Source organism: Melopsittacus undulatus, chromosome 4, assembly GCF_012275295.1.
Source record: "Melopsittacus undulatus isolate bMelUnd1 chromosome 4, bMelUnd1.mat.Z, whole genome shotgun sequence".
Classification (NCBI taxonomy): domain Eukaryota; kingdom Metazoa; phylum Chordata; class Aves; order Psittaciformes; family Psittaculidae; genus Melopsittacus; species Melopsittacus undulatus.
Genome location: NC_047530.1, coordinates 78,349,822 through 78,367,102, shown reverse-complemented (window position 1 = coordinate 78,367,102; position 17,281 = coordinate 78,349,822). Strand labels below are relative to the sequence as shown.

Genomic DNA, 17,281 nt, shown 5'->3' with positions numbered 1-17,281 from the left:
GGTTTACTTTATAAGATATCTAAATGATCATCCAGAGGGTAAATGTTTTTATTTTATTATTTCTGGAAAGGCTAACATACTTTCAGTGCTGAACAAACAGTGTGTAAGATCTTGATTTGCAGATGTTTTCATGTAGATAAATGTTGACTTTGGTTTGACATGCTTGTGCAGATCATATCATTTGTTACTTGGGAAAAGGAAACAATATTTCAAAAACCTCAGATTAAAACTCTACAGATTTAATACACTTATCTCATAGACCTTCTCAATTATTTACTACCAACCACAGGTTATTCTCCAATTTTACATATTGGTTATCCACTTTGGGATGCAAAGAAATCCCTGTGACTCATATGATCCAACATAGCACAGAAGTAATTAACACTGGAGAATCAAACAACTCAACTGTGAACAACCTTCAGTCTAAAAATTATTCACCCAAACTCACCCCCTCCTGCCAGGACTTGTTTTTGTACATGCTTAAAAATAACAAAGACAACAGTACAAGTTTCAGCCTGGAGATCTTTCCTGAGCTTACTTAATTCTTATTGCTTCCCTCCCAGGTCTTGCCCTTCCCAGCTCCCTTCTTCGGCAGAGCATCCCTGGCTCCATGGCCTTATGTCATGGCAGACAAATCAAGGAAAACTTCTCTCCTGTGCTCAGGGGATGTGGGGGTCATGGCCAACCACCATAGTGCCTCACTTGCAATTCCTGCTAAAGTTAATGCAGATTTTTGGCTTCAGAGCCTAAAGTGATATGAAACAAATGACATGTGCCCATCTGAGTGTTTCACTAGGAGTGTCTCACCTGATTAGAAATGCCTTAAAACAACAAGCACTGCTAGAGAGTACCTTCACTGCACTTTGTAAAAATTATAATGTTTATTAATATTTCTAATGCTTTTGAAATTTTGAACTAAGGACATCAATATGAGCTATACTACAAAGCCAGGCAAAGTTATTAATGGGAGAGTACACTTGCTTTCTCATCTGTATGGATGAGCTGTGTTTCATGTCCCTGTACATACAGAGGAGCAGCCTCACTCCTCCAGCAAATATGGTCCCTGAATTCATTCTTGTTATGAAATTAAGAAGAATTTGAATTTTTCCAATTTGAACAAATCTTCCAATTCCATCACTCAGCAGCAAAATGCTTTTGAAAATAACTAGCATTTATACTGGTAGCTTCAGCAGCACATATACTAAAACTGGAATGATACAGAGAAGACTGGCATGGCCCCTGCACAGGAATGACACACAAATTCATGAAGCGTTCCATACTCAAAAGACTGCATTACAATGGTCCCTGAAAAATGTAGGAATATATGAAATTTCATTCAGGCTCAGGCAAAACCTGCACCTGACCAGAATCCTGTCCTGTCTAGGGAGGGAAGGAAAGTGGGGAATACAGAAAATAGTCAGCCTGCTATGACATCTTTCTTTTTCTTCCTCCATCCTCCGCCTCCTGTTTGGCAACCTGTCAGTGAGGGACTGAAGGCTACATCCAGGCAACCACACCTCCTCCTTGCCTTTCCTCATTAATATGCCTAATTAGTTTCCACATATTTTGCAAAGATGAGCAGCAAACAAATCCTTTCCAATGTCTCTCCACAGCCACTTTCCATCTTGGTGAATAATCTCTTTTTTTTTTTAATTCCATCTAATGTGAGGACCATCTGTCCTCTGCAAACATGATAGCTCAGCTCTGCTGTTTGTTTCAGGCCTACGATGAACTGGAGGGCACTTGTTTCACCACAGAGTCACCACCTCCTTGGTGTTGTGAGGTAGTAAGAGCAGTGTGAAGAAGGAAATTGGCAAGGAGGAGAAACAACTCTTACCAGCCCCAGCACTGATGGCCCAGGGGATGAGAGGTGGGTACTGTGAGCCAGCCAGGAGATGGTCCCTAACATTACAAGGGGAAGAGATGGAGGAAAAGCTTTTCGATCACATATTTCAGTCCTCTGGGGAGAAATACATATGCTCATCACAACGACACTGAGTGTGTTTCCAGCTGACAGTTAACAGTTGGCAAAGCAGAATTGGTGGGTTGTTGGTTGGCTGTCAGTGACTACTTGTAATGTTTTTTTCCATCAGGTACAGTAATTTTATTATCAGACTTCAGTTGTTCTGAGGGCAGAACATCAGCATTGTGGTGTAGGATGCTGCTTTTTGGTGGGCTGGGTTTAGGCAGGACTTTGCCTCTGTGCTAGGTGAACCTGCCTTCTTTGAAAGCCTATATGGCAGGTTTGTCAGGGCTGGTCATGACTCCTGGTGTGCCACTCTGCTCCTTGATCTGCCATTGACATTCATGTACACCCTGACTGCATCTCATCTGTCATCTTCTGCTTACAAAACCAAGCTAGAAATCATATCAGAGGGTACCTGCTTGTTAAAAACTTGGCTGTTCAATGGAGAAACCTTTAAATATGAGCATGCAAAGAAAAGTTCATTTTTGTAATTAACAGCTGTCCCTGTTGTCAGGAGAGCTGCATTTTGCACAGGGTCCTGCCACAGACTTTCCTGGTCTGGCCATAATCCCTTCTTCTTGCTGGGCCCAGTTTTCCATCTTTAAAATCTTCCTTTTCTTGCAGGCAGGTCAGAAGGCTAGATCCATTACTATAAGTGAGAGGCTTTATTACTGAGGTGATAAGTGTCATGCCAATACAATAGTAATAATAAATAACTTCTCTGAAAGTGTAAAAGGGTCTGACATTATTAACTGCATTTCAAGCACTTGCAGTGCGTGTGGACTGGAACTGAATGCAGAGCATACAGAGGGTTTTTCTCTTGCTCACATTTTTTTCACTTTGGAAATAAATGTTTTTTTTTTCAACTGAAATGTCCTTGGTGCATTGACCCAGCAAGAAAACTCTCACCTGTACAAGTCCCCATCACTCCAGTTGGGTTCAAATTATCCTGCTGGGAGGCAAAGGTATAGGGGAACTCCTCTGAGAAGCAAGGGAGGTCTCACTTGATCCTGTAAGCTTTTCTATTTCTGTACTTTCAGAATTGCTTCCTATTTTCCCACAACATTCATTTCAGACCCTTTTCATCTGTGATTATGAGTCAGTGAACTGAAAGGCTTCTCAAGAGCATCTTGCCAGGATACACAGACAAAGGAGGCTTTCTGTGTTGTTCCCATCAGGGCCCTTCTGAAGTACCTGCTCATAACAGCAGCCCAGGACTCTGGCATCAAATCGCCAGTGCTGCCCCAAAGCACCTTTGATGTGCCCTCACCTGCTGCCTTTACATAATTTACTCCCTTTCATGCCTCTAATCATGAAGCCCCTCTGCCTCTCTCAGCCCTTTCTGCTTTCATCCTGTAAAGATGGAAATAAATCCTTTAGCTAACATGTACCTAAGCAGATAATATTTAAATGCTGCAGGGAAAGAAGCTCTACAAAAGCAAACGCTGCAGAAGCAGGGCACACATCCTTACTCTTGGGCAAGGGGAACAACTTGTCCTCAAATATCCTACATGCCAACTTACCATCACTTCTTCTCCCAAGGGGTCCCACACCATCCCTCTTCTCCAGCCAGGCCAGGAGAGCCACTTGTCCGACCCCAGGCTTATTTCAGCACTTCAAGCACATGGTGATCTGCTGGTGACACCTTGCAAAGGGAACTGTCTTCCTCAAATGGGATGAAAATACCCCAGCTTTGCTTCACCTGCAAAGGTTTCTCAGGATCAGTTTCCTGCAGAACAATGAAAAGCCCCTTCCCTCACTGACAACCATTACTTCTTTTTGCCATGTGATGGAAAGTTATGAAAGTATTTTAGTGTTTTCTGGGTTTTTCCTTTTTGGTATTGTGGGTTTTGTTGGGTTTTTTTCCTGGTAAAATTTTCAGTGTAAAGCCATTCTCTTCGTGTCTTTTGCTTTCATGCATTCCAGAGACATTTACTGCCTGGGTGAAATTGACCTTGAGAAATTTCAGCTTGAAAAATGAAAATCTGGGGGAAGTACTTAAACATAGAAACCCCAAATTTAGAAAAAAAAAAACAATTAGAAAACCTTCAAGGTGGCAGGTTTCTCTTGTTATAACCATATGACTCAAAAGACTTATAAAATGCATCCTGCTAAACAGCAATAGAAAATCCTGAGTTCTTTAAAACTAATATATTTTCTTCCTAAAATATTTTGCATGTCAGTTAAATCTTATCTGAAAGAAAAGGAAATTACAACATTTATAAAACCTTAGTTGATGCTGCCATCATGGTACAGGAGAAAGATCCCACTTAAAAAGCTTAGACAAATGCAAACCATGCACTTTGCAATGTCATTCATATAAAAAGTTGGTAAGACCTAATCCTCAGCAATTTCCAGATTTCATAGGGCTGGTTGTACAAGCAGAAATACAGCACTGGCATCAAACTCTTCCTCTTCTAAAGAGTTGGAAACTTTCTTTTCTTTTTCCTTTAACAATGAATGCAAATGCTCTAAATCTCAGTCCCGGGTAGAGATGGTGTTAGATGACTTCAGCAGTAGGCAATGCTTTTAGATGCTTATAAAAATTTGATTTCATACATCTTTCCTGCAGGCTATTATTCAGTGATGAGTGTGTAGAGGGCCTTCACAATGCCCGAAAAGTGACTTAAGCTCTTTGTTAGACACAGAAGTTGGTCACAGCAACTGCAGGGCTCTGGCACAAAGCATTGCACAAGCCTGTAGCCTAACCTGTACAGCTGAGTTGAGATGCTCGTAGATAAGTTCACTGAGAAAAACAGGTCACATCAGCAGATGTAATGTGTCCTTTGAACCTCCAGTACCTCATTTTCTGTCCTCTACAGTGGCATCTATCTTCTTTTGATCATTGAATAATAGGTGCTTGTTTCATTACAATGGAAATAAAAATAGTTGACATGAGAGAGTGGTGTTTCGGCTATTCAGAATGACAGTGGAAAGTTACACTCCAGAGTTAACTTGAATAGAGTGAACATTATTAAGTGCTGACATGAAAAAGACTTCTCAAAGGAGGTAATGCCTTCACCCAATTAATCCTTCCTAATGAACTTACCCTTCGGAGGTAGGCAGAGCACTTTCAGCGTGAAGTTTGCTTCCTGTGATCATTTGTGCTAATAAAAGTCTTGCGAGAAAACTGATGAAAACTGATGAGAATGTGCCTGAAGTGAATTTATTTTGATATTCGACTTGTCAGGAAAAAAAGTGAATTGTAACTTTTCAACCTGATCTGCTATTGTGCTCTCTCTTGAGGATTTCTATTCTTTAATAACTCCTCAAATAATAAGGCTCCTAGGCATCTGCTTCCCTTTGAATTTGCAGCTGAAAAAATTCCATGTTTGAAATACTCAGAAGCAGAGTTTTATTTGATAACCTGTATTTTTGAGGTAGATAACTACTTTATTGAACACCTTGATGGTTATTTCAGTAATAGTAGTCTGTAAATGCTCTTCTGGCTTGGAGAAATTTTGAGTGAGGAAAGAAGCCTTTTTGCACCCAAGCCACGTTATAATGATACTCTCTACTTAGGCAGATTCTCTTATCAAAGCACATTTTAGTCATCAGTTCACTAGACCCTCAATTGGTTTTGTCTAATTGTGACTCTCTTTATACCACACAGGCTTGGAAGTCCAGCCATGACAGTTTTTTATTGCTTTTCCCTGTGGTTTGGATATCTCCGAAGAAAGTGCAAGAGAGGGGGGAAAAAGTGTGAAAGTTCAAACAAAGCAGAAAGTATCAGACTAAAACAAATCCAGAGGGAGCAAAAAGAGTCAGAATTATTGATAAGAAGATTTTAAAAATCATATATGTGCAATGTGTTGGTTCGTTTATAAAACTGTCAGCTCCTGTTGAACTGCAATTAGAACCGGTCCTAGGTAGTCAGAGACCACCTCAAATGAGGGCACCCAAAATTAGCTACCTAGTTCCTCCATCTGTTTTAGGAACTTACACTAGTGATCTGATTTTCATGGATGTATTTTTGCAGCCTTGACTAAAGAAAACATATCTGAAAATTAGGACTTCAGTTGCTAAACTGAAATACCCAACTTTTAAATGTTGGTCACTGCAACTTGTCCACTGTTGTCAGTAATGTGATCATGAGTAGCAAAGTCCTCTCCATCTCCAATCTAACCAACAAAATCAAGGTACTGAATGAGGACAATGCAGCTAATAGCTGGGGAGAATTTTTTTCCCACCTGCTACACGTTTCTGGTGTCATGATAAAATCAGCTACTTTGAATCTGTGCAGCCCAGTTTCTTACCTCAGATGAAGAACTGGGATAATTTTCGAGCACTGCAAGCAGCTAATGCTTCTCAACCCCTGTGTCAGGAAGGAATAGGATTTTAATTTCACTTTGTTAAATACAGTTATGGAAAAGCCAGTATATCCAGGCTAGTGTATCTAGGTTTTAGGCACTGATGCATTTCTTTCAGTATTCTGGAAAAGTCTCTCAAAGTAAGACTTTGCAGCCTGTTTTTAAATTCACAGTTGTAAAGATGAACATGCAGCTTTTTCAAAGAAATAATTTGATATCACAGAATAAATCACTTCCCTACAAAATAATAACATCACATTTAATTAAGTGAAAAACTGTTCTAGCTCTAACAGATTTTAGTGTCTATAATTTATTTCTAGATGAATGGGTATTTTATAGTCCACCCTACTTAGTGTATAATAATGTTGGGGGTTTTTAATTATTATTTCTTCTTCTGTTCCATGTAAGTTAGCAAGCATTGCATGCATTCTTTTCAATGAATGTCTTAATATAGTTTCCTTGGAATGAAAATATATTTCTTTTGTTAATTTTGCCAGATACTGTATGTCTGCATCTGTTCTGTATGCTGGGGCTAAACCAGTACATGCACATTTTTCTCTCCCTGGTGATCCCATTGGTGAGCTTGGGTTAGAGCAGGCACTTTTGTTAGGGGCCATTGCTGCCTCAACGAATTGGTGGATTCTGTTACCAAAATCTTCAAAGGGAGCAGTTGTGCTCTTTGCGTTTTCCCACAGCATCCCTAACCTTGTTGCTATTGGTGATAGCCCCCATCTTTCTGTCATTAACAGATTTCATGTTTCTGTCATTTTTGCTAAGACTTTTAATGAAATTACTATCTGTGATTAGTTCATAGACATTCTGTAGTAAATCGACTTTGGTCTGAGATTTGCCTTTTCAAAACACCCTTGTAGCCATTTCCTCACCTATTTCATCATCTCCAGATGATTCTCTCATTGAAATAATTGCACTCCATGTGGCATCTTATCCAGTCCTTATTTAAAGACAGGAAAGATTAGAATGGTGTTTTTTTTTCAGTCTTAAGTAAATAGGTAAATAATTGTCTTAACAAAGTGCTCATCCAGCATGACCTGTGCCATTCCCAAGGACCCTGTGGTGCATTGCACTATGTTTTCCATTTAAACCTCTTCACTTAAAATTTCCTCTAGCCTTTGCAGCAAAGCAAGCCCCACAACCAAGGTAAGGCTATCAGGACTCTGGATTCCTGACTCACATTTTTCAGTCTGTGGTCTCATCGCTCTATTCCTGTGTCCTGGGTTCAGCAGTAACAGTAATTTTTCTCCTTCTTAGTAGCTGGTGCAGCACTGTATTTTTGACTTTCAGCCTGGGAACAGTGCTGATATCACCAGTGGTTTTAGTTGTTGCTAAGTAATGTTTACTCTGACCAAGAACTTTCTGAATCTCATGCTCTGCCAGGGAGGAGGGGAAGCTGGGAGAAAGCAGAGACAGGACACCTGACACAAAATAACCAAAGGGATATTCCATACCACAGCACATCATGCTGAATAACTGGGGGCAGTTACCTGGAAAGGTGAAATCACTGCTCAGATTGGGCTGGGTATCGGTTGGAGGGTGGTGAGTGGTTGTTTCTCCCCCTTGTTATTTCCCTTATGATTATTATTATTGGTGGTAGCAGTAGTGATTTGTGTTATACCTTAGTTACTGGACTGTTCCTATCTAAATCCATGGGAGTTAAATTCTTTCAATTCTCCTCCCCATCCCTCCCCCAGTTGGGCGGAGGAAGGGCTGGGGGAGTGAGTGAGCAGCTGCATGGTTCCGAGTTACTGGCTGGGCTTAAACCACGACATCCTGTCTTGACATATTTATTACAGATCCTTCCTCCTGAGCTTGTGATGTTACATTCCTGTATCTAAAAAGAAAACACACCTAATCACATGTAATTACTTAAAAACCAGCAACAGGGCAATGAGGGCAGACTATGGTCCTGAGCTGGCCATGCAGCTTGTATAGTGGCTCTAATGCCTGAACCTAAGCAATGAAGTTTAGAAAAGCAAAGGACATTTCTGCTGGTCCTAGTCTTCAAGCTTCTGTGTTTGTCGTTGGTATGGCCTGCCCCTCAGGGCCTCTTTGGTCTTATGCCTCAGAACAAGAGGAGGGAAATGTTGCTGTTGTCTTCTAGAGCACAAGCAGGTGAGAGAAGATATGTTCCCTGAGTTTGGTTTTAAAAGCTTAGACATGCTTGTTGGCTTGTGGATGAGCAATTCTTCTGATCATGAAAGACACTGATGCATCAGCAGCAGCCAAGACCAGAGCTATCTATTTACACAGGGAAGTGCTGTAATAGATCAATGTTAACTGCTTATTTGCACTTCACTGCTCCAAGGCACAGAAACTAATTACCAAAGATAAATTAGCCCTTGTGACAATGACTAAGAAATACACATCCCAGGATAGACCACCTTGACCACAAACACAGATAATTCTCCCTCTGATTAGGAGCAGTAGAGGCTTATGCGGTGTACCCTTTAGCCAGAAGTCACTCGGGGAGGAGCGTTGTTGGGTTTGTCCGTGTGCCAAGGAGTCAGTGACCATTTGCTGAGCCCCTGACTCTTCCTTTTCCTATACACATCAGTCACTTGACTCCTCTGTGTCTCTATTTGCCCAGCTGCAGATTAGCAGCAGTAATAAAACACCTTATGCAGATACCAGAAGACACAACTGATGGCAAAACCTCCCCAAAGGTGTTGCATTAACACATGAGTTTTCCCTTGTACACCAGCTGGGTTGAAAGTTTTCTGTATTGTACATGAAGTCGAGTTTTTCTAGCAAAAAGCCCTCAGTGGTTCTCATTACAGTGTGTGGTCAAGGTTGTCTATCCTGGGAGACCCAGTGAGTGGGTGTGCAGCCGGCCATCACCTTGTCTGCCTCCACCATAAGGGAGTAAGATGAGGTAGATGGTTCTGGATCCAGATCCACCAAATTTGGCAACTCTTTGAGGAGGAAGAGAGAAGAAAAAATGTTCAGGGGAGCTAAAAGCTGGTGTACAGGCGATACAGAGAGGAGCAAGGTGTGTCGTTCCTGAGCAGGCAGCATGTAAAGGGAAAACTCGTGTTAATGCAACACTTTTGGAGAGGTTTCACCATCAGTTGTGTCTTCTGGTACCTGCATAAGGTGTATTATTACTGCTGCTAATCTACAGGTGGGCAAATAGAGACACAGAGGACTCAAGTGATTTATGCGTATAGGGAAAAGGAAGAGTCACGGGCTCAACAGGATTGCAATTGTTTTGTAATGCAATTGCTCCACTTTATGTCCCCTGACCCACTGTGCTGGATGGGGTGTACATGTCAGCATCAGCTGCCAGGCATGGTGACACTCACCCTGGCTCTCCCTGCTGCCAGCATCACCACTGGGAAAGGTCTTAGCCCAGACTTATATTCTAATTGGCTTTTATAGCACCTTCTCAAGATCTGGCTTGTGGGTCTGAAGTTACAAACCTGTGCTCACCCAGCTCAGGTGACATGGAAATTGTATTGCATCTGGGTGCTGTTACAGCCACTCCACCAAAGCCACCTGCCTAAGCTGGTGCTGTTGCAGGTAGTTTTTCATAATTTTGGTTTTAGGCAGCAGAGGTCAGCATTGCCCTGCTGATGGGCAACCGGGCTTCCAACCTGTGGACAACACCACCACATGGGAAAGATCACTTTTATTGATCTTTGTGGTTTTCTTGTGATGAATTGTGTCTGACCTACAGCAGTTCCTTGAGGGGCAAGTGACCAAGCCACCAGACGTGCCTGGAAGAGAGGTAGCAAGGGAGGCTGTGAGGTGGTCTCACACATCATAGCCTGTTCAAGGTGCCTGGGGACATCTGAGATGTCATCAAGTGCTGCCGTGACACCTGTGGGACACCTATGTCCAGCTAGAGTAGCAGCAGCAGAGAGGCTGATACCCTGGTACCACAGACATCCCCAGACACAGTCAGGCAATGGAGCCTGGGGGTCTTGGTCATGCTGGGGACATCTCCCCAGTCCTTTTCATATCAGGACTGTATTTTGTCTAACCGCTTGTTAAATAGCTAAGATATTGTAATGTATGTGACTGATCCAACTGTCCTTATATATACAAACTTACATTATTTCTAAACAATCTATGGGCAGTATAGTTAGTCCATTAAATAGTAGCTTATTCTTTATGAATGTATTTTTGACATCATATGGGACCAGCAGAGGAAACAGAGATGTGAACAGATCCTCAGGGCAGCAATCCAAGACCTTGGAACCCTCCACAGCACTGCCTGCATGGGAAATCAGCCATGGAGGGGCTGAAAGGCACAAGTCTTCCTATCTGGGGCTGAGCTGTCTAGTGCACAAGGCTTGATATGAACCAGAGGGGAGAGGTGGCAGCATATCTTCACAGCCCTAAATACGGTTCATACTTCCAATGCTAAGAAATATCTTTGTGCATCAAGCCAACGTTGGGCAGGTAAGAGATGGAACTTTTTGTTGTTTGAATGTGTGATTTCTAAAAGCTTTGAAAAACATGAGTCATTTGGGGCTTTTAACACAGAGATTTCATGTGTTTATGCCTGGTGATCATTACAGCTTTATCTGGTTAAGAATTCACAAAGACCCATAATATTTGCAAGATACCAACATAGGCTGCATACTGTATGTGCTTACTTAGACCTTAGCCTTTTCTCCCCTCTTTTCAGATTAAGCCATACCTTCAAAGGTTTTAAACTATCTTCCTCAGCAACCTGTGCCTTTACAGGGACAGTGCTCTGTGTTTACAGAGATTGTCCAGCTTTGGTCCCAAGATATTTGGATGCAGTACCACATTGAGGTGAAAAGCCCACTCCTTGCATTCCAAGACCATGGCTGGAGCAGCCTGGACCTGCATCAGTAAATTCAACCAGTCTCAGTCCATTAGTTTAAATAATCAATAGCTGTAAGAGCCATGATGCTGTCTCCTACTTCATCACAAAAGCTGAAAAGTTTCAGAAGGCCATGTGTGATTACTGGCACACTCTCCACTAACTGCAGGAAAATTAAACAGCCACCATTTGGGTGTCTGGCAGGTTACTTCTCTCAGTCAATCTGCCACATCCAGCACTGATCAATGGAAGAATAAGACATATTTTTATCAGGGCTTTTAATGTCATTATCATGTTACTACAACACGCAGCAGCTCAGTATGTTTTTTGGATGGCACAGCTGCATCTCCCTGGCTACAGGAGGGTCTGCTGCCGGGGCCTGAACTAGAGATGTGCCCCTGGTTTTGAATGACTGCTGAAGATCTTATTTCCTTACTCCAGAGAGAGAAAATCCTTGAGGCAAACTGCAATAAATAATAGCAAGGGGAAATAAGCAATTAATTAATAAGCAATTTAAATAATAATAACAACAGCAACCACCCTTTTCCCCATTTTTTCTGCCTTGTTCCCATGGTGTAAACCCTCTATCTGGAAAAGGTGACTCCAAGTTTTATATTAAGCTTCTTTTAAAGCCACTGTGTGTGGCAGATGCAGCTTTTAAGACTGTTGAGGAAGTTCTTGATGTATGTGTTTTGGAGGGTCCAAACTAAGGCCAGGTTGGCTCTCCACAGCCAACCAAGCCCCCCAAAATCCTGATTATGATGTCAAAAACAGGAGCAGCTGGAGGGGCTGTGGAAGTGCTGGGCCCTGGTGCTCAAAGGAGACCAAGCTCAGCTGCAGAGACTGGAACAGCCTTCATTTACCCCCCTCCCCAGCTGTCCATACCCCTTTTCTACCCTTTTTTCTCCACCTGGAGCGCTTGGCTTGTAGGCTGTCCCACTCATTCCTCCACTGCTACCAGGAGTATTACTGACCCTGGCAGCCCCCAGATTCTGCCAGCACTGAATTAGGATGGAGAACCCTCCAGCCTGGGAAAGGGTTGAAAAACCCTCTCCAGGACCCAGTGTACTGGTCCAGGAGATGCTGTGGGGTTTGGTGAAGGGAAGGGTTTGGCTGCAGCAAAGAATGATGCTGTAGATATGTTGGTTATGTCTCCCACCATTAAACACAGATCTGTGGGCAAGGCTGGGGACCACAATGCAGTAGTGCATTAAGCCCATGACACCCACAGCTGAGACCCTGTCCTCACCTTGCCATTGTAGCCACAGGGTCCTCTTCTTGCTTAAAACATGGCTAGATTTGGCTCTTGCCCAGCTCAGCCCATGGTAGTTTAGGAAGGGAAGGGATAAGATCTGGCCCCCAATGGATTAGGGGGTTGATGTGAATACTGCTACCCCTACGTCTAGTCAGAATTGAAGGATCCATGAGAATTGTCCCTATGCCATGTTCCTGAGGGTGGTACATGCCTTGGGGAAAAAGCTGCAGTGCAGTGGAGAAAATGCCAGGTTTTCTCTGTGTGTTGGCATCAGTCCGATTGACACTTCATGCTCTGCTTAAATTTGTTAATTGACAGATGGGGTTGGGCTTGTGGGCACCCCCAAAATAGTTGTGTCCTTTGTAAAGCTCATACTTACGTGCTGATGCAGCTCTAGTCTGGATGAGGCACTGTGTGTGACAGCAAGTGGCTGGAATAGGATGCCAGAATAGGGTTTTTCGTTTGCAGGCTGAAAGAGTGGCAAATAAATACATATTTATTAAAAAAAAATTAAAAGTATAAAAAATGTATAAGAATACCAGCTGCTTTGTTGAGTCTTGCATGTTTCCACATTTTTATTCACCTGTGGCTGTGCAGACGTTTGCCTTCAAAAAGCCAAAACTGGACACATTTGCACTTTCCTGCTTGAAGGCTGGAAGCTGAAGCTTTACCCCTGTGTTACCAGGAAGAATCCCACAGCCAGGGGGTACCACCACAGCCTATCTCTCCCTCCTCTGGGGTCTGAATGACATGGTCAGTAAAATCCACTAACTACATCAAGATGGTGTATTTTTACAACTATTTATCTTTGACATAACTGCTACAATTTAACGAATTTCAGTTTTCCTTGCATTTTCACATGCCATACCCACCCTTCCTTAAACTAATCCAGAAGATATTCCTAGGATTTGGATGTAGCTGCAACAGGGATAGAAGAGTCTGTAGCATGAGAAGATGAACTCCTATGACTGAAATCAGGGCCAAATCCTGAAGTCCTTCTTTTCATGCTATTAACTTCATGAGGTGTATGTCAGAGCAGAGACAAAATCAAACCCAAGTAAAACTCTGAATATGATCTGCAGAGCAGGCTCTTCTCAGAGTAGAGATTGCAAAGATGATTCCTGCTCAATAAATGCATGAATACACATATATATAAAGAAACTCAGAGGCCTTGTCTATGGGAAGATGAGAGGTGAATACGGATCAGAATAACAAGATGGCAATATAGCTTTCTAATAAAACCCTGATACTTTTACAATAACAGGTCCTGAGTTTATTTAATCGGGAAAATAGCTGGGAGTTTAAATAACTTGCAATATAAAGACTGCACAAAGGAGAGAGTGGGCTGGCTGAGTTGGATGTGTCAGTATCATGCAGGAGGATATGATGCTTGAAAGAAGCGGTGACACATGGAAACTGCCTACAATGGTACCGGCTGGATTGAGGCGAGATATAGAAATGGTATAAAAAAAAGCTATTGCAAGCAACAGTTGTAGGCCTGCAGGGCAGAAAGGGAAGGGGGAGCAGGAAGCACTGCAATAGATAAGGAGGGCAAGTGAAAAGGCGAGGACATCATGCCAGGAATGTCAATTACTTTGGATGTGACAGGGAAAGAAGCTCAAAGGATGTGATTAGGGACTGCGGCTAGCTGTGGACAGCACCAAGCTGCCTCCTTCCAGGTCCACCCTGCTGCAAACTGACAGTCAGGCTACCTGCAGGCATCCCTCACAGTCCTCTTCTCCCATACATAACCTTCTGAAAAATACCTTTTCAGGTAAAATTCTTCATGTCTGCAAATACATGCACCTGCAGTTTAAGGTCTGAGGGAAAAACAGTCATTTCTTTGGGAATGACTTTTCCTGGGGAGGGGGGTTGGGGACAAGAGGAGGGTAGGAGGGTGGGAAATATGTAGTACTTTTACTTCTAGGGAAGTTTTAAGATGATGTTTTTAGCATTCCTTGCTAAAACATGAATGTACTCTGCAGGGAGAAGCTATCCAGCCAAGGCTTCTGCTGGTCCAAATTAAGCTGTAATTACAAATAAAATAAAATAAAAATGACAGTACTGTCCATGAAAAGCTCTTGTACATTTTCACTTGAGCAATGTTATAGTACTATGCCAAGGGCTTTAACATGATCCATGTACCTAGCACTGATAACTGCTAGCAAGAAAGCAGTGGTTTTGTACTGATATTTCACTGTGAAATTCCACATTTGCAACTCTTTTTGGCAGTAGGTGGTACACTCAGCTCTGAAACTAATATATTAGTTCAAACTGCAGTACAAAATGTAGTATAAATTAAAGCATGGCTATGCTCGAAGCTAAGCTAGAGCACGGCAATGCAAGGCCTGGTGGGTCACAGACCATCTTGTTTTCCACCCTGAATAGCAGTGTCCAAAGGTCTAATTGCACATGACTGCAGTTGATCATAATATCTGTCATTTAAAAAAAAACAAACAAACAAATTATTCTTAATCTCAGTTTTGCAAAAAAAAAATCTGCCTGTTTCAGTGGTCCTAATTGTAAGGTTTTTTGTGGTTAATAGTTACATGGTGTGTTAAAGCTTACTCTGCTGGGTGTGCTTCCTGAAATCAAGGACTGGAGAGGCAGAGGTCATGCAGCAAGCAGCCCTCCATGTACAGCCATGCAGCTTGCAAGAGTACTTGCTCTTAATTTTCCTTATTCCTTCACCTTTGGCCTCTTGCTAGGCCTGGGAGAAACAGCAACATCATGGCTGAGTTGCTCCTTCCATCTGCGCCCAAAGTCTGGGGCCACATGGTTCCCCTGGGAAAGTCCAGCGTTGCTGAACTGGCTTCCCACACAGGCAGTCAAGATGCTCACTGAACCTCTGTCATCAAACATATTTTCATCAGTAACCTGTGAGAACATCACATCATTGTAATGAAGTCGGCAGAAGGGAAAAAGACTTTGGGGCTGAAAGCAAAAAAGGCAAAGGCAACTGGCTAGTGTGGAGGGGCTGGACTTGCTGGGTGTGAAGTCCCACATTCAGGACAACTTTATCTGTCCCAGAAAGCAGAAACTCTTCAAAAAGACATATGGATCATTTTAGATGCTTAGTATATGTACATCACCACAGTATTTCCATGACCAAAGTGGTGCATAGGCTCTGGGGTGCACAGACACCAAGTGGGAATGCTCCCCCTGTGCTGGTAGTAACAGCTGCTGTTCAGACCAAGATCTCATAAAGATAATAAAACAAATTTTGTCAAAGGATACTCTTCATGACATCAGGGTAATTTAAACATTGGGGTTTGGCATGAATGATGTCTTACAAACATCTGAAGTATTCCTAATACATGGATTTTTAGTCATCTTAATGCAAAGATTTTGACTATGAGAGTCATATACGGCTACTCCATCAGAGGGGAGCGAGTGTGCCTAAGCCGTTTTCAAAGCTTATCATAAGTTCCCACAGGAAGAGATATGAATGGCAAGAAAATATTACACTTCAAGCAGAGAGATTTAGGAGGCATGTGAACCAAGCCGAGGAGCTGCAAGTGGAATATTCAGTTGTCAAAATAATGCTGCAAAGGCAGCAGCCACACTCCCTACATTAACATGTCAGAGCCCAGTGTGAGCAGCCGTCAGTGCCATGTGCCCAGGGGGAGTGATGGCTTCCCAGACACGGGCTAGAAGAAAGCCCTTCTAATTTCAGTTGATTGCTTTTCAAATGCGGCTTGTTCAGATCCTTTTCGTCATCTGAGCTCATTAGGGAACAGCTAGAGGAGGAGGTAAAGGGAAATTAATAATGCGGAGGGTGCCAGCTGCACGTGGATATTGCATAAGTACGGGAAAGGGAGTGATCTTCTGAGCCAGGAATATTTGTTTCAGAATAAATAACAGACTGTTGTTACAAATGGAAATCATCTTAGGCATGAGCAAGTATTAATTGCTGCCTGACTTCTGTAGGGTTTTGTGGGTCTGAAGTTCCACTAAGTTGGCATGGTTCCAGAGGCAGCCCCATGTGACAGTTTCTGAGGAAAAAAAAATGTCCAAGGTGGTATTATTCATATGTAGATAGTTCTGTCAGTTCTGTCCTTGTACCACTGCATCTTGAAGAGAGAAAACAATTATTCCCATATATGGGTAAAATGCTTCCAAAATGTTTTGTAATGAATGATGGTTGCTTGCTACAATGTGCGGAAAACTTAAATCAGTAACAAAAGTGGCAAAGAAGAAAATCCAGCTCCTTTTCTCTGGCTAATTCTGCTTTCCCTCAGCATCAATAACCTGAGCCAGGTCTTCGCCAAGTTCTTCATGCTTCTTCTTCACCACAGAAATCTCTTGTCAGAGATTGAAGTCTCAAGGAAAAACTGAGCTGCAGAGCACTCAGGGGCAGAGAGAGGCTGGAGGTCTCATGTCTGGTCCATCACTGCCTCGTGGCTTTGCAGGCTGAGAGCTGCAGTGTCTGCAGCTCTGCATGATTTGATTTCTAGCAGCATCCCTTTATACCAGCTCCTTCTGGCAAGAAGCACCAGTCGGTGGAGGTGTGCACCATCATTTACCACCTCCAAACCCAGACACAGTAATGAAATTCCTTGAACTTGAGTTTCTTTCTGAGATTAATTTAAAAATTTCTGTGTCATATTACTAATTGAAATACTCTTTTTTTTTTTTTTCCCCAGTCTGGGAAGAGGGCACTGATTTTTTCCACTAATGACGAGGCACAGGTTTGGAGTGCTCCATAATGAGATATTTCACAAACAATCTTTGACTCAGTTAACTTCAGGGAGGCAAAAAAGCAAAATTATTTTAACTAAGGCACACATTTGTAATCTGTTCCTCACAAGCACTTGGGAAGATAAAAGGACACATTTGTTGAATAAATTGTTGTCAGTAGCCAAGTTCCAGTTAGGCCTGTTGCAGTTACTTCGTGTATTAAAATACAGCCAGGCATTAATCTTTTGCTTTTTTTT

The 17,281-nt window shown here is 42.4% G+C and overlaps 1 non-coding gene across 1 annotated transcript; it reads left to right on the top strand.

Moving 5' to 3' along the window:
• The first annotated feature begins 1,180 nt into the window (after nt 1–1,180).
• On the top strand, nt 1,181–1,284 carry LOC115947302 (U6 spliceosomal RNA). The gene has a single exon (XR_004081248.1). It is a non-coding gene; the product is annotated as a U6 spliceosomal RNA (small nuclear RNA).
• The last annotated feature ends 15,997 nt before the right edge of the window (nt 1,285–17,281 follow it).